Consider the following 18,253-nt stretch of genomic DNA (forward strand, 5'->3'; position numbering starts at 1 on the left):
TGCTCTCTGATCTCAAACGAGTGAGAAACCCGGGGCCTGCTTGCATTTTCCACTCCGCTCTTCTTTTCGGATGTGTGTGCAAATGCAAACACAACACAAGGATTTCTGAGATGCTTTGGAGAGTAAAACTCATTTCAGAATCATCTTATCCAGACTCTGAAGTTCAGTGGAGTGAAAGCGGTGATGGAAATGAATATTCATGTAGGAAGACGAGCCGCCACATCCTCGCGGCACTGTCAGGCGGGAGTGGTTTGATCATTTACATCTCATCTATGCAAATGTCAGGGAGCACCTATTAAGGAGTTGAGGGGGAAAAACACACAAACTCAAACAGGCACCACTTTTTAAAAATAAATGTTGCAACAACACAGCGAACCAAGACATACGAGAGGTTCAGATAAGACAAACAGCCTTTTTATATCGAGGGTTATGAACTCTTAAGACATGAAGATAAGATCTATATAGTACGTTTGAGTAATTAAATAAACTGCATTTTGTGCTATTTCTGCACAAGTAGAGCAATAACATGAAACAAAAACGTATTTAAAGGAGCTTGTGTCAGTTTTTGCTGCAAATGTGTTGTTATGAATCTGAGTGGAGTCAAAGCAGGAGGTGGAATTTAGCAGTTGAAGCAAAAAAATAAAAGCTAAATGAAGCTCTGTTCCTTTCCCGGGCTGCAAACTTGTGTTTGGTGAGCTGGTCACAGAACCTCAGCTCCTCAGATCTCTGCTGCACTGCCATGTTCATTAATCTATAAACACATAGCTGCTTGTTAGTGTGTGTGTGTTTGTGCATGTGTTTGTGTGTGTGTGTGTGCTGTAACAGATGGAGTGTAGCGTTACAGATAAAAGAGCATTATGAAATGCATGAAGCTTGAGACGCTGACCGTGGTGCTGAAGTCGCTTCCTTTAGCTGCACTAGTTCGCTCTCAGTCAGGAACACTCATTCATCTTTCTCTCTTTCTCTCTGGAACGCACTCAGAAACACACACACACACACACACACACAAACACACAAACACATGCACGAACACCACCACCACTTTCTGCCAAAAACACATTTTGATCTCCCTGCAAATCTGCTGTCCTGAAATCAATCCAAGACCACTTTTATTATGTATATCTAGATTATCTATGCTAAAAATGGCATGTCCCTGAAAAGGCTCAGCGAGAACACGGGCGTAACTGATGACCCCAAAAAGAAGTAGTGACCAATAACGGGACGAGAAGCCGGCTAATTCCACGGCCGAGCTCATGCGTCAGGCCTTCAGGGTCAGACTGATGCCCGACCTCCAGCTGTCTGTCCGATTTGTGCTCAATTAGCAAAGAACTCTCTCCATCGCACATGTGCAACGATCTCAGCGGCGGTGACCTTTTATTCGAAGCTAATTAAATTACTAATAAATCCAGACAATGAACCTCTCGGTCACCAAAAAGTGGGAGTGGAGGTCAGAGAGAAGAGAAGAGCCGGAGTGGAAGAGCCACGGACGGAGGTGGATGCTAAAGTGCAGGTTTCAGACCTCGAGTTTACAAACTATTTCTACGTTCACAGGTGTCGCTTTCCATCATGGCAACACAATTCATAGAACCACTTCCCCTTTAGCAATTGCTCTTCAAAGAGTCAAGAGCTTTTATTTTGAAAAGGTTTGAACTGAAATAGCCAGCATGCATATGAAAAAATGCCAGTTGAGTAAATCATTCAAACCTAATCCTTGTCAAGCAATATTCAGTTTCATTCCATGAAAAACATTCACTTCAAAACCTTCATTGCAGACAAACCAGGTAGGATGAACACAAAGTTCAACAAAAAAATAAAAACTTAACTATAAAAAGTGACAGTATACAGCAGGGGCGGACTGGGGGAAAAAAGTGGCCCGGGAGTTTCTGTCAGACCGGCCCACTCAATACACGGCGCGCGGCCCACTAAGTAGCCGCGTTGCCCACTCAATGGATCGCGCGTATCGAACAGTCAGTGGCCTTCTGGGAAAAATACCCATACACTTAACATTATTTTGGATGATTACAAAGAAATTACATCATATATGTATGTTTGTTTTTTAATAACATTTGGATCCACCAATTTGCCTGGATGGACACATGCCTGGCTCTTATCTTGGCTCTCATGCCCCTGGCTGCTGCTTCCAGCAGCTGAATCATCAATCTAGATAACATATTAACATTTTGTTTAATATGTTGTGAAATGCATGCTATACTTGGCCAAGTCAACGCCTCTACATAACATATTAACAATCTAGATAACATATAAACATTATTTATAATTTTAGATTTTAGCATAACAAACTAGCTGGTTAACTTATTTGTCACAGGTTAATAGAAATTATAAGATTGTCCTATTTACAACTACCACCATGGATAGCTTGCTCATCAATTGTAAGCCAGTGACTACGGCTAACATGTTAAAATAGATAATCTAGATGTTGACAACAACACCAGCTTGCTTATTTTACCAGATCATAACGGTCTATGGGGTTAGGGTTATCTTACCTTTTCACTGTCACCAGTCGGTGGTTTTCCAAAGAAATTTGATATTTTTAAATGTTTTGAGGCACCTTTCTCCAGACATTTTTTCTTTTTATCTCTTAGCTTTTCAGCTCCACCTTTTCGTTTTGGTGCCGACGGCATGCTCTCGCACTCTCCAAAACAACGAAGGCAACGAAGAGCTGGGCCTCATGGGTTGTGCGCATGCGTATAACTGGGTGCCGCGTTGCGTGTATGTATGCAAATCCAAATTCTCTACACTTCGGCTGTGTAAGAACCAATTTAGAGGTGTTTATTAATAAGGTGGAGATCTTTTCTTACTTTGGACTTCCGAAGTCTGTAAAACACATATTAAAAGACACTTAAAAAAAAATCGAAAAATAGTCACCATGAGTGTGAAGACCGATTGCGAGTAGCAGTATAAAAGCAGTCAGTGCGAATAGATAAGTATAGCTCTTGGAGAAAATTACGCTTGTGCCGCTGTTTCAACCATTGTAGGGCTGATGCGATGATGGGCGTGGGCCGGTACATCATAGTGATGGGCCGTTGGATTTATATTTTCGGCCATCGGCCCACCGGGGATGTCCCCGGTATTCCCGATGGCCAGTCCGCCCCTGGTATACAGTGAAACCTTTTGAGGAGGCCTGGAGCACGAACACAGGCCAAGAAAACAGCCCATTCCAAAACAGGCAGGTTCAGAACGAGCAAAGCACAAGTTATTACAAAACATCAACACACAAAGAGCTTTGCCAAGGCCACTCAGCAAAAACAAAGTGCAAGATGGACCTAAATTTCCATTTCCTTCTCCTAAAAACACCAACGTAAAAAAAGTAAATCAAAACTACACTCAAAGCATTTCAGTCTGTGACTAATCGACACCACCCACAGTCATTTTTTAACATTTGCAATTTTTTCTTCGACTTAGAAGGTGCTCACGCAAAACAAAATGGATGAGGCCAATTTTTGTCTTCCTCCTGTGGGTGTCGATATGAGTAACAGCGAGCGACTGTGCCTGATGCACAGAAATTACCTCAACTTACTTATCCAGGCCTGTTATGTAGTTAGAGCCATTTTTCTTAGTGTGTATGGAAGTTTTTGGGGATAATGTGCGGAAATAGTTGGAGGAAAATTGCCTCTTGAGAAAATAAAGCTCCTAATACCTCTGACTGTGGGAGCTGTACAAAAACAAATCTGGAGCATCACACAGAGGGGCAATCCAGATGATCGGCCACAAATAGGGTTCCGTCTGTCACCGTCCATTCATGCTGCTTATTACGTTGAGGAGAAGGTTTGTCCCTCTCATCTTCTCTCTCTCCCTCCCAGCTCGTCCATGCCAGCCACCTTGGCACCGCTCGGGTTTTGGATTTGAACCACAGATTCACCCTCCCTCCCTCCCTCCCTCCCTCCCCTGCCCTCACTCTCTCTCTCTCTCCCTTTTTTATTTTCCTCCCTCGCAGCCAACACGCAACATGGTGATTTACGGCCGAGTTTAAAAAACGCCGCACAAGGAGCCGTGTGTATTTTACTACACTTCAGCGATGGGTTTCACAGGCCCTCTGTTCCAGACCTGTGCGAAATCCCAGAGATGCTAAAAAACAATGCTGGTAAGAGTCCATTTGTTTCCTGGCTTGCGTAATCCCCCATCGACTTAATTTGACAAATGATCATCTCCGTAGAACCGAGAGATAATCCAGGAATTAATGCAAACACAACATTTGGTTCGGTTCCATTTGAATTATTGTTTCTGATGAATTGTTTCTCTGAAACGTGGCTGAGGATTGAAAAGAGGCAAAGAACATAAACAGATTGGGGGAGATAATGGAAATATATTTGACATGGATACAGTCGGTTTTCAAATATGATAGATGAATGCCACTAACATGGTATAAAAACAATGACAACTCCAATGGCTACTGTTAAATAATTGAAACGTAGATGCTAAAATTCCTGGAAATGAACCCTGCGCACAGATATAACCAGGAAGAAACAATAACTCCAACAATTTAAGATTAAGATTAAGATTAAGATTAAGATCCATTTATTTCATGGTTCTTCTACCGTATTTCACCAGGTTGGTTCATCTCCCTGAGACACCAGCACCAGAGCTTTCACTCATTCACATGTTCGGTCACCATCTGTCACGCTGCTTCCTCCCCTCGCTCTCCTCCCCGCGCCGCCCTGCCGTGACACATGCTCACTGATGGTTCCATAACTCGGTTACCACCTCATCATGGCGGTTAGTAAGCGCCATAGCTAGATTTACCACCTTGTAATGGACGAGCGGTGCCGACTCACACGCTCGACGGCCTGCATTGATTCACTGCGCCGTGACGAGCGCCCCAGTTGAGGCCGCTGACCTCCGCCTGCTCCGGAGCCAACGCCGTCATCACGTCCATCTGCCTCTTCACTGTCTGATCCCACTGCAGGAAATCAGTGAATTTATACCGAAATATGCTTTGACTTCAATAAAACACGTCTTTCGACAATAAAAGGCTTCTGCCATGTACGACTCCACAGATTTCTGATTTGATTGGGCTCCAGTCTCCCACAAAACAGTGACTGAAGTGTTTGCACACACAGAGCTCCACAGCTTCACACCACCTGGGACAAAATAGCATAGTAAAGCACTTGCCAGGGAACAAATCAAGGAAACAGGCCAGGATTTGGAGACCGAGAGGTGAAGGAGAGTTTGAGCCAAACTGGCTCCACAGCAGAATATTCTCTGAGGGTGCAGCTCGAGGAGATGAAGCCCATGTGGCTCTGTGCAGTTATTAAATATGACGCCTTATGTCTTTGTGTGATTTCAGGATCTTTAGTGGGAAACCTGTGACGGCAGCCTGCAATGATTTCAGTGGAGGAAACATTCCCCCATTGCCAAAAGGGTTTCCTTCCAATGCAGCCAGGAACATTTCAGTGTGTGCAGCTGCTCTGCGTGTTTATTTGAACCTACTGGGAAACGTCTCGGGGGGGAAACGCCAGCACAGAGCCGATGTGGAGGCTCAGCGAGGACTGACCTACTCGTGCTGTCTGTGGTGAGGCGGTAAGCCACCGGCGGTGAGGGACCCAATCAGATTAGCGAGGGATAGAGCGAGTATCTTGCAGTCGGGCACGAGCGGTTAACTAGCATTCAAACTAGCCCGGTGACCTTTTGGTTGGGAGATGACCAGTTGGTCTTTGGCGCAGATAATCCCTGGTAAAGCTGGTCTTACTGGCTGAACGATGATCAGCGCCCCCCCCCCCAAACAAACACTGCTGCTGCACAGAACTGTTTGTATTGTGTGAATTTCCCTAAATAAACTGTTGTGATTTGTTTGCACTGCAACAATCATCTGCACCAAAGGAATTTCGCTCCGATGCTGCTCCACTCCAGAAGCTATGGTGTAATATCTTGTGATAATACGAGATGATAAATGATCCGCCTTCCTCCCGTTCCTTTCTTCCTCCTGAAAGCCGCCCTCTCACTAACCACGGCCGTGACGTTGTACAGTCTTTTCAGCATAAGCTTGCATGCTCTGTGTGTTTCTTCCTCTCGGCACATTAGCCGTCTCCTCCTTGTTCTCCCGCTCTCGCGCTGCCTCCTCAGTCACTGGCCCTTGTGCCGGATTTAGCCAGTGCCTTGGGCCTGCAGCGACTGGCGGTGGTATAGAGGGCCATGTAAATGTCACCGTCTCCGAGGCCGCGCTCTGCTGAGCGTGAAATGAAATCTGGCAAGAGTTTTAGGATCCTGCCTTTCCCTCACATGGACATTCCACAGCACACGGGCCCTATATAAAACTCCAGCGCGTGTTATGATTACATCTGGGCCCCCCCGCCGCCGCCGCAGCCTCCTTCCCTTTATCAATTATTCAAGTGTCAGGTCGGAGATGATGATGCAGCAGGGAATAAATATTTTCCCAACACGATTATGAATATTAGTTAAAGAGATTACAGTTGCCGTCAGGAGAAATTGGTCAGCTTTCCTAATCCACACTAATCCTATGGATCATGCAACCATATTAAGATTAGTACATGTTGTTTGCATGTTCTGTGGACGTATCTAAGCAGTGAGAGGACATATCTACGCCTCTTGTCTCCGTTTGACTTTTTTAAAAACACAATGGCTTCTCTTCTCTGGCGTCAGGAGGAGTGAGACGAGCAGTTCAACAGTTCCTTCCATGAGGAGTTCTCTGCAGGGTGTCCTCGGCCCGGGAAGACACTCGGCGCGCTCCAGTGGCTCTCCGTCAATTAGAGTCAAGGGTCTGAAGGAGGTTTCAGCTTCCTGCGACGCCATTTTGGAACCAAAACAACTGTGTCAACCCTCCTCCCCGCTCTGCCAGCGCTGCCTACGACCGTTCCTCGCGGGCTTTTATACTGGAGGATCAAAGTAAGCCTGTGTACTGTGCATGTAAAGCTGAGGAGGGAGAACATTTCAGCCAGCGATGCATCAGAATTCCAGTTCCCGACATTCAGGCCACTTCCTTCCAACCATTACTTCCCCTGAATTGCCAGGCTGGTGTCAGCGTTTACATGGGCTCAGTAACCCCCCCCCCCCCCCCATATTCTATATAAATAGGCTTTTCAAAAGTGATGAGATCAATTAAAGACTTGTCATCGCAAAATATCTCCCTTTCAGAATTCCCCATTGTTGAAATGACCCTCCTGTCCGTATCTCCTCCAGTCATCTCTCAGCCAGGCACTTAAAGCCAGCCACTTGCGGACAGTCAGAAATAGGCTCTTCTGTTCCATTTAGAGCTCTACCTGTCGCAGCTTATCTTGTGTAACGGCCTCTTAAGTAAATCTCCTGGCTTTAAATAGACAGCAATGCTCACGAAGGCTTTCCTCAAAGTTGGGTCACGTGACGGTCGGGACGAGACACTGACGGGCACATGACACGCTGAAGACAACGGCGGTGTATTCTGTGGTTTAAGCAGCAGCAGCTTATGTAGAAAAGTGAAGATAAAGTTAAATTATGGAACAATAATAACAGATTGCATGGTGTCCCTAGAGAAACCTATAAAACCAGTTACATGGCACCAGGGCTTGTGGAACCACACTCACTGTGAGTCTGCGTGGCCGTGCCCTGCGACTCACGGAGGAGTCAGTGCTGTGGAGATCTTCGTCATTTCCCTGATTCACCATCGTCCTCCTCCTCCTGTCACGGCCACTGAGAGGAGGCCGGGGCAGCTGCTGCAGGGAGGGAGGCTGGGAGGTCACGAGAAGAGCTGCCTTCACCAGTCCACCAGACTAGACCTCATAAAATCAAATAATAAACCTGTACGGTCCTTAAGAGTTCCATAGTTTGCTCTGTTTGATATTTCTGGTCAGCATTAATATTCAAAGCCTTTCACTTTTACATTTTCTCTCAATATAGTTGTTTTCATCCTTAGTGGCAAAGTCTGTCATTCCTTTGTGAGATCCGAGTTACATTCATATGCACAAGAGTTTCAGAGGAAACTCCAGGATTAGTTTGTCATTTCAGCTCATTAATGTCAGCCTCCCAGTTTACTGTTGACTTCCCAGTAGCATGTATCCGACCAGTTTCTCCTGCTGGTGCAAACTGAGGCAGCAGATCATGTGCCGGGCCTCCATCAGAAACTGTTCTGAACAGAGGTTAACGCCGATCACGACACTTCATCAGAACCGCATCCGCGAAAATGAGACATTATCTTTTTTTTGACAGCAGATTGATTTTAATTATTGCAGAGGGCAACGGAACAAGACGAACGTGCCAGTGCCAGATCCAAAATGTGCAATTAAACGCAAGAGAAAAGAGAAATGTGGAGTTTTAGTCCTCAGTGAGGATTCTCATGGTTAAACTGGGGAAAATAAAGAAATAAAAGGTTTCTGATGGTTAAAACAGAATAAAACCATAACCTTGGAGAAACTTTACACTAGTTGAAGTTGTAACAGTTGAGTTTGAAACGGCCAAGGACACTTTCCCCTAGTAATGGAGGGATTATGATTCAATGACCCCCTGACAAATTACTGGATGTCCCTCTCTCATTTCACATTATCATTCACGTTCATAAATGCCAAACGGGCTCGAACCAAACTACTATTAAGGGAGTTCTCCGGCAGCTGGGCTGGATTGCAAAGTCCCTGATCAGTGTTGGCGGATGGTGGAAATGTCACGTTGACTTGTCATCGCGGGCTGTGACACCGGTGCTCGGCCCAAGGTTAAACGGGTTGACATGACACTGACTGTGGCGTTTCGGTCACTAAGGTGTGATCATTTGCCGCGAAAACATAATTCTCGGGGAAATAATTCATGTGAGCAGGACACATTAAAAATCTCTTTTTATAACGTGACCGTTGACATTAGGAGCTGTTAATCTGTCTAGACAGTTATCAGGCCAAGTTTCTTACAAATCCGTTTATGCTGTGAGATGTTTTTTCTCTTTGGATGTAAAAATGGCCTAAGAATAATAAAATTTGGTGTCAAATGTGTTCTTCTTACAATTCACGTCCTTCAGGATCAGCTTGTCCTTTTCTGGTGATACTCTAATCACTGGCGTCTCCTGTCAAGACAAAAATATCTTTTCATAATCTTCTGAAAAGCTGACGAGCCATCGGGACTTTTCCTCGAGCTCCAGTCTTCATGTTAATCAGCATCTGTTTACACGATCTAACACACGGCTACAAAGGCACTAGCATCAGCTGCAGCTTTCCAGTGACATGTTAGATCGAGCTAGAAATGGAGGTTAGTAATTATAAGGGGGGGGGGGGGGGTTACCCCCTACATTTGCATTTTGCCATTTCTGAGCCGTGATTGCTTTATAATGGATAAGCGCTTTTCACATATGCGAGAAAAATGCTATTATTCCATCGTATTTCATCAAGAATTATCGCTGAAGGAACAAGAGACTTCACTTAGCGTTTTATGGAAAAATCATTTTTATAGAGGGCGACTGCCATTTGACTTTAGATGTAATTTAATGGTGATGAAGTTAGAAATAGAGATGGATGAACTTCCTTACTTTTTATATGAGACTGAGCCTCAGGCGAACCATCCTGTGTTGAATCTGAAATCTGGGTGAAGGTTGGATTCAGCGATTTCTTTTATCCTAAATTTATATTAGGAGACAAACTTCTTCTACCCAATATGTGAAAATTATGAATAACTTCTGATTTAAACTTCATGGTGAGCTGGCTCATCCATAAATGTCAAGGGTTCTTATATTTATTTATTTATTCTCCATGTCTTGTAATAATGTGCCCTTTGTGATCTTACAGTACTTGTTGCTATGGAACAAGTAATATCTATATATACTCAGTGTAGAAACACAGCAATCTAATCTCTGTGTGTGTCTCCATCTTCTTGACCATTTGACTTTTACATAACAACTGCACAATCTTTGTGTTTGCTTTGTCCCTGCATGCACACAAACACAGATAGTGGCATGTCATTGGACTGTAAGTGAAGCTACTTGGTCGATAAAATCCATTCTCAATTGCTAATAGGATATTGCTTAGTTTAATTATTGATTGCTCTTAAAAAGAGCAAAAAAATTGTTGTTATTAATTCCCAAAGGAGTAACAACTTTCAATGTTTGCCATTTATTTCCTGTAGATTGACTAAAACGTCAGGAAGCTAGAAGCAGATAGATCTTATCTGCTTATCTACTCCTCGTGTGTTGTGCTGTTTGTGTGTCTGCAGTGAGCCCGTGTGCAGCGCCTGCTTCTGCCTCCATGATGGGAACGAATGTCTCTGCCTACTGGACGGCGAGCCATCTGAAACTGAAGCATGAGCATGTAAAAATCCAATCCGCGAGCCGCCATTCAACCACAAATCAGCTGCTGCAGACACGTTATGGTCGGTGTCAGCTCTGCAGGTGACCACACACACACCACGTCACTTCATTATAACCGTCCAGAGAGAGTTATCTCCGGGTTGATGGTTCTCCAGAGGAGGTATTTGAGCATTTCAACAAGGAGAGGCAGTGGTCTAGTGGCAGAAACTGGGACTATGGGCAGAGAAGGTCTCTGGTTCGACTCCACGGAGAGACAACAAAACGAACCTGGATTGATCTGTCCAAAAATCCAAGAGTCCCCCTACCCTGTCTAGTGCCCCTGAGCAAGGCACCTTACTCCCCCAACATCTGCTCCCCGGGCGCCGTACATGGTCGCTCACTGCTCTGTGTGTCCTGCACCAGATGGGTCAAAAGCAGAAGTTAAGTTTCCCTACCTGCATGTCTGTGCATGTGTTTGGGACTAATAAATGCATCTTAATCTTAATCTACATTTCTCCATCCAGCTCCTCGCCTCTGGACGATAAGAGAATATACGTCCATCGATGAGACTCTTTAAAACAAGCAGAGGGCTTCTGTTTAGAATGGCAATAAACGGTTGTGTGGGCCGTCACCCTGCACACACACAAGTTCAGCAGCACTTGAAAATTGCTTAGCATTCAGCAGCTGCTTCCAGCACGGAAGAGGATATGCATCAGTACTGAAGGAGAGAGCGAGAGAGAGAGAGGGAGTGTGTATCGGCAGTTCTCCCCAGTGTCTGGCCGAAAGCCTCCCCGGTGGATTATGTTACCCAACAATGGACGTGGCCTTTCACAGTCGGAGCATGTTCCAGTAGCTGGAAGGCACACAAACACGCCCCCCCCCCCACCCCCTCTCCTCTGCTCCCCCCACAGAATTGACATTGTCCCCTGGCAAACGCAGGTCGGCAGTATGTCTTTATATCAACAAAATGAGCTCCCTAGTTCCCGGTGAAAGGCAAACACCAGGGACTGAAGCCGGCGATTGCACCGAAGCCTTTCAGCAGAGCGTGGCGTGCACGGTATCACACGTGGAGCAGGACCCAGTGTCCCCGACGTGTTAGTGGCAACGACACCAACGGCTTTTAGCATCTCGGTAATCAAAGGGCGGACGACACAGAGGAAGTGACAGGACTGTGGAGAAATGATGATGTAGGCTGCACCCCTGTGTGTTTATAGAGTGTGAGGAGAGACACACACACTGGCTTCAGAGGAACGGAGAGAGAGAGAGAGAGCCCGAGGCATCGACTGCAGGAAGTCCTGCAGGCATGGAGGGAAACTGTAGAGGTAAACACTGCTCTTCATCAGACATTCAATAGCTGTGGCTGTAACACTGCTGCTGCTGCTGCTGCTGCACATACAAATACCCCTCAGTGGAAAACTGTACGTAAGGAGAAGTGGCTCATCAATAAGCGTAATGGGCTTTGCCTCATGCTTCAGCTGGAGCATGACGCAGGGTTCAAGAAAAATGAATTACACGAGACAGTTGGGTGACAGTCGGAGCTAAATGAACATGTCATGGTGATTCCTGTCATCCTAGAAAAAAAAAATAGACGTTAAATATCAGACTTTGCAGAATAAGATTCTCGGGGGAGTAGAAAGTGATTTTTTTTTTCTCTCTTCCCCAGCCTGAAACTCCTCAGAAGGCAGATAATCTCAGACGAGCAGGATTAGTACATTTACTCGAGCTCTGAGTCTGTGTTCATTCAGTGTGAGTAACAATCTGCCCGGGTGCATTAAGGCCCATTTTATAAGCAGTGGCACACACACACACACACACACACTCCTCATGAGACCCTCAGTCTTGGGTGAATACAGGATTTATAAAGAGGCTCGGCTCTCTAAACCCAGAGCTACCTCCGGGAGGTGGATGCTCCCAGCTCTTCGGAAATATAAATCCACGGGAGAGAAAAGATGAAGGAACGCTGACAGCTCCCATACGACCAATCAGAGCCGCTAAGAGCACTGGAAAAAGTGCGAGGGCTGAGATTACAGGGGCGAGTGCCAGAGAGCGCTTGAAGAGTCCCCTCAAGCAATATACTGGTAGGTCTTATCGGTGCGAGGGACCTGGAAGATGGAAGAGGTCCTGCACTCGTAAGTGCACCGGTGAAAGGCAAGGAGACGTAGTGGTACCTGACAAGGCCGTACGCCGCAGAAGAGCAAGGCACAATTAGAATTAGGGAAAGAAAAAAGGCCACGGCGTGGAACTACAGCACATCAGAGAGCACTGCGCCGGCTGACTCACCACTGCTGTCGTCCGCAGCCATCATCACAGCGGGGTGTGTGACTGCTGCCGTTTCCTTATTCAACTTGAGGGGGACAAGTCATGAGCAACAGCTATGTCATCGCAGAGCACTGCAAAAAAAAAAAAACTTCTTTGCCGTCGTCATCCCTTGTTTTTATTGTAAACCCTCGGGGTTCTGAGGAAACTAATATTTGTGCCACTACTTGTCTTAACCTCCTTCCGGGGCCCTCGGGCTGATGGCTCTGATATAATTTCACTACAATGTCAGGGTTCCAAGGCTGCAGAGAAAAAGATGGAAAACAGAACAGCAGACGCACAGAATGGGGCATCTGGGCCGACTGCGATGACACATTCACATCCTGGCGAAATGATCTGCATAATTACAAAGCTAGGCCAGACTTCCTGGATGTAGAGAGAAATGTGGAGGACACACGATTTGTTTAAAAAAAAATTCTAAATCACCCTCATGTCCTCATGGAAGCATCCTTAACATCCCAGTGGCACCATGTAGCTGAGGCCCAGTTTACAGGTGGCGGAGTAAAGCAGATTTCGTGGTGCTCCTGCAGGATTTAAACCCTCGAGAGACGTGGCCACACAAGACGCTTCCCCATCATCTGAGAGGGCGGCTGAGAACTGTGGAGGTGATACAGGAGGGAAGCTTTGACAGCTGATAGCGGCGTCAAGACCAAAAGGAAGCTAATGAGGGTATACGGGCGCCGGGTTGAGAGTTCAGCACCGGATTCATCATTATCTGACGACAAAGGGAAAGAAGCAGGGAAGGCAGCTAATGATCACTCCAGCTCTCCCTCCACACAGCCACTGCAGTCGGTCGCACGAGCAAGACGCTGACGGCCTCTGATCGGGGGATGGGATGGGATGGGATTGGGAGGAGGAGGTGGTGGTGGTGATGGGAAGCTCGTGCACGCCGAGGGCCTGCATGTGTTGAACAAGGAAAGGATGCACGTTGGTTTTTCTTCACGGGTTTAAGGATGTGACACAGGCACCGGGGGAAGATCGACAGATTGGGAGTTCTGCTGCGTCTCGGAGATAAGGGAACGTTCTCGCAAGAACACGTCTGCCTCGCGATGGTTCTCACTTAAGTAGGCAAGAAAAACGAAAGATACAGAGAGAAGGGGTGGGGGGGTAGAAAAATCATTAAATATGCTCGTACTCTCCAGCACATTACCTCAAATCTGGAGGATCTGTGCGAGCTGCGGCTCTTTGCAGTCGATATTCCAATCTCTACAGTATTTCCAGCGCAGGATTCATGATGTCTCCTCGTACTGGACTGACCTCCCGGCCTCCATCGCTTCCTGTCCTCCTTGAATCTCGCTCGTGTTCTGCTGGAGTCAGGACAACTGCATTTTTTTATCCCCCCCCCCCCCCCCCCCCCCCACTCTCCAATTGGCCCAGTGCCCTTTCTTCCCTCTGTGCTTATGTCACATCCTTGAACCATAACATGCATCCTCCCTCCACACACACACACACACACACAGTTACTGTTTGAAGAGCATATCATTTTCATCCACGCTACAATATGGAACTAAATACCAGCTTGTGTATTGAAAGAAATCCACTCAGCAGCCAGAGAATGATTTACAGATGTAATATTAGATTTTTTGATGCTGATTTTCAGTGTCTCTCCACTTGTGGCTTTATTTTAAAGCCTGATATCACATTGTTCAGTCTTGAGCGCCAGTGCATGTCTGTGCAGAGCCAAGCAGGCTGGCTGAACCACGAGAGCCTAAATAAATCCAAAGAGCCAGATTGCTGTGGGAATAAGGCATGATGGTGCCCCGGTGCCCACCCGTGTGTGTGTGTGTGCCTGCGTGCGTGTAAGCTGCAGGGCTCTTATGAGGGTAAGGAAGATGGGTCCAGATTAACACCTCAAAGCTTTGGCCACGGACACTGACATGATGCCACATGTTCCGCCGCATCCTCATCCCACACAAGTGGCAGCGGCTTTTCGAGTCAGAGAAGAGAAAACGTTCTGTCCTTGTTGCACATTCATCAGCCAACGCCAAAGACGCAATAGCGGACGCGCCTGCTCCGTGGAGGGCGCACGGACAGGCCGACTGGACGTCTTACTCCTGCCTCGTTATCAGTCACTGCAAGTGGCGTGGAGGGTTGTCAACGTGCCTCCGAGGGGGAATGTACTCCGAGCAACTTTGCAAACCAAATCACCTTTTCCTTTCTCCTCCATTGTGAATCCTGCTCCACGGGAAAGTTATGGAAATGCAACCCTTTTTTTCCCTTTACGCGGCACATCATGCGTAAATCTCACCTGGTGACACGTTGAAAAGAGACACGATGGAGGGAACGTGATGAATAGAGATGATTTTAAGTGATGATGACACGCGCAAACAAATTGTCACCGCAGGATGGATGGAAGGAGCAATTTGGCGCATTTGCCTCCTCTTACCTTGGTGACAACACAGATGATCAGCGGTCCGGGAATCACCTCGCGAGTAAAATCCCCTGAATGTCGCTGAAATTGCGTCTTCGCCTCGAGATTATCACAAATCTGTGTGTGTTGATCATGCAGCGCGTCACTGTGGTAGTAAGAGGTCCCGTGCACCGGAGAGTCTTCCCGTGTGTGTGCGCGCTGCAGAGGCTTCACTGAGCAATGAGACAGCGCTGCACAGGGAGGGAGCGAGAGAAGGTCCGGCATGGAGTCCGCTCTGTGGATCAGGAAACCCTCCACTGGCGCCTGGTCCAGATCTGTCTCCCTGCATCATTCTGAACAAAAGAAAAGAGAGAGAGAGGGAGGGATATAGGGATATAGAGAGAGAGAGAGAGAGAGAGAGAGAGAGAGAGAGAGAGAGAGAGAGAGAGAGAGAGAGAGAGAGAGAGAGAGAGAGAGAGAGAGATAATAAGGTATAAAAGTGTACAAATACTTTTAAAATATACACATTGCATCTCTTCATTAATGTGGAGCTTGTAGCTGTGTCTCCTTCACAGGTTGAACTCGTAGACCGATTGTGCCACAGCAGTGCGAACGTGTGCTTCCATCTACATCCACCAGGTGGATCCTTTCCAGCCCTACATATCCCATGATTCATTGCACTTCTGTTTTTTAAAGCGGTAATGGCGTCAGCAAATGAGGCGGAAAACCATCAGAAGGATTTAGTTTTAGTTTTAAACCGAACAGCTGAACGGTACAAAACAAATCTTTGCAACGCTTTAAATCAACCGAGGAACTTTTTCATCCGTAGCTCTGTTGCTAGGTGACGGCTGTAAGAGGGGACAAGCTGGTGATGCAATGAGGAGACCAGACTGTCTCATTTCAGCTTGGCTGGATGCCGACATCAGCTTATGTGGACCGGGTCCTCCAGAGGACGTGGCCCCTGAAATGAGACACCCAGTTCAGCCGGGGCCTTGGTGAAATCTTCCCAAACGTGAAGCCAAGCGTCTTGTTCGCCATCTGGTGGCAGGCTGCAGTATAGGTCATGAAAGCACTACTTATCTATTATCTTTAATAAAGACATGGCCCAACAATAACAGACATTATGGGACAATCTGATATTTCTATTTTGTAAAACAAGATCCTTTCAAACATAGACAGTTGTTTAACACAGTGCGTACAGGTCCCATCACAAAGACGTCTCTGTCTCTGTGTGGCAGGGACACTGGGGGGGGGGGGGGGCTGGAGGCGACTCTGCTGGGAGAGAGCGAGAACCAGTAAACCAGGCCGACCTCTGCTCTGTGCCAGCCAGGCAGCCTGGATCTAAGAACAAGGTTACATACTTCAGTGGAATAACAACAACAACAACAGGAGCAGCCATGGTTGAACGTGCTGTCGGCTACGTGTGTGTGTACGTGTGTGTGTGTGTGTGTGTGTTAATATGGACGTTGCATGATCGGGGTTTAACTGAATCACTTATGCATTTAGAATATTACCTAGACTATAATGGGCCTACGTTATATGTGACGCCGCATGAGGAACCGTCGGCATTGAGACGTTATCTGGGGATTTACTGGAGCCCGAAGCCTTTTCGTCAACCAGCAATCAACAATTTATTGGTGGCAGTCAGTCGATAAAGGCGTTCCCTGAAAGTGTCAGTGAAATCGATATCCCCCCATGGCACGACACACCCAGAGAGAGAGAGAGAGAGAGAGATGGAGGGAGGGAGAAATAAGCAGAGCGGTAATGAGTGTCCACACTTGTAAAATACGTAAATAACAACATCGGTGAAGCATTATGAATGTCCAGGGGTGAAATATATTTGTAGGATTCACGAATTACAATTAAACGGGTTAAATTGGAAACACGTTTTGATGGTGTAACATTTCAACCTTTCCTGATCCCATTGTGTTTCTTTGAGGGGAAAGATAAATGTCAACGGAAGCTGACCTGCGGTAAACCTCTGAGAGCAAAGAGGGGGGGTGTGTGTCCAGTGTGTGTACAGTGTGTGTACAGTGTGTTTACAGATACTTATATTTGAATCCACACTTGTTTTCTGCGTGGTGGCCGCTTTAAGGGGACTTGTGCTGGTGCAGCGAGGCCCCCGGGACGAATGTGTGATCTTATTTGCGTCACAGCATCTTGCGAGGACAGTTCACCACAACGCTACAGCCGACACATCAAAGTGTGTTATGTTGCATGTCGTCCTCAAAATCCAGCTTCAGGCTGAAAGCTGTAAAAACACAATATGATGTACTGGGTGAGAAAAAAATCCATGAGGCTTGTGAACAGAGCCTCGGCAAGAATTGAAATGACCAAAAAATCGAAACTGAAAAACAATCCAGCAGCGATTGAACATATTTTACATTCGAGAATAAATGTGTTACTGTGTAAATTTGACCAAAGTGTTTGCTGATCCGGGCCACAGCTGGATCCAGTCCATATTTTACCCCCCTCTCTCCCTCAGCATGCAACAGCCAGCCATTTATCAATTATTCATACCAAAGGAGGTAGTTGCAAACATATGAAAGATGACAGAGTGGGTGCAAAGTAACTAATAGATTACTTTGTTGTCACAATTACCAATAAATCATCTTTTAATCGTTTGTCACAGCCACAATTTATTCACGTCTCGTACAAAAACCCTGGAAGAAGAAGAGGGAGATGAAGAGGAAGGAGAGGAAGAGGAGGGAGATAAGGAAGTATTGACTCTGCCAATGGTTTATAATTACAGTTAAAATGATGTTGCCATGATAGTAACAGTCCTGTAAAGGGTGACAAGATTAAGATCTGAGACCAAAACATAAACTAAAAGCAGAGGGACGTTTTTAGACGTTGGACAAATACAAGAAACCTGACTTGCATAAGATGTTTTCATTTGTGGCAGCATATTGAGGGCCCGGGGTTCAGCGCCACCTTCCTCCTCTGCCACTCAACCTGCTCGTCTTCGGCTGCTTCCCTCGGACCGGGGAGCTGAGAGAGAGGATCTCAGCAGGCGTGGCTGGATGAAATCAGTTTGACTGGATGGGAGAGCGTAAGTACGTTCCCACCCAGCTTCTCCGATCGATGCTGGTGAGGCGGCCCAGGGGGACGTCTGCAAACCTTTTGATGTCCGCGTGAAGACTCTATTGCTTTTTTTTTTCCTTGATTTAATTCAGGCCTCTTTGTCTCGAGGCAAATTAAACTCCAGCCTGAAAAAGTGCTGTGTAAACAGCAGAGTCCGATCCCAACCTCGGGGCTTGATGTGCACATTTTGAAAGTTGAGGAGCAGATGGTGTGATGGTGTCGAGCCTCGTTTTAAGAGATGAAACTGGTTTGTGATTGCTCCATTCACATCAGGCGTCTTCCGACACAAAGAAACC

At 46.5% G+C, this 18,253-nt stretch overlaps 1 protein-coding gene across 2 annotated transcripts in view; it reads right to left on the minus strand.

The window, feature by feature from the left end:
• LOC133932951 (disks large-associated protein 1-like) overlaps positions 1–15,101 on the minus strand; it is an 82,741-nt gene extending 67,640 nt beyond the window's left edge. The window contains exon 1 of one of the 2 annotated variants that reach the window (XM_062379869.1): positions 14,910–15,096. The gene's annotated coding sequence lies outside the window, so the exon portion shown is untranslated. Of the gene's footprint in view, positions 1–14,909 lie in introns of both variants that reach the window. The other variant, XM_062379870.1, reaches the window with a different exon arrangement.
• Between the last annotated feature and the right edge of the window lie 3,152 nt (positions 15,102–18,253).

Source organism: Platichthys flesus, chromosome 21 (genome assembly GCF_949316205.1).
Source record: "Platichthys flesus chromosome 21, fPlaFle2.1, whole genome shotgun sequence".
Lineage (NCBI taxonomy): Eukaryota > Metazoa > Chordata > Actinopteri > Pleuronectiformes > Pleuronectidae > Platichthys > Platichthys flesus.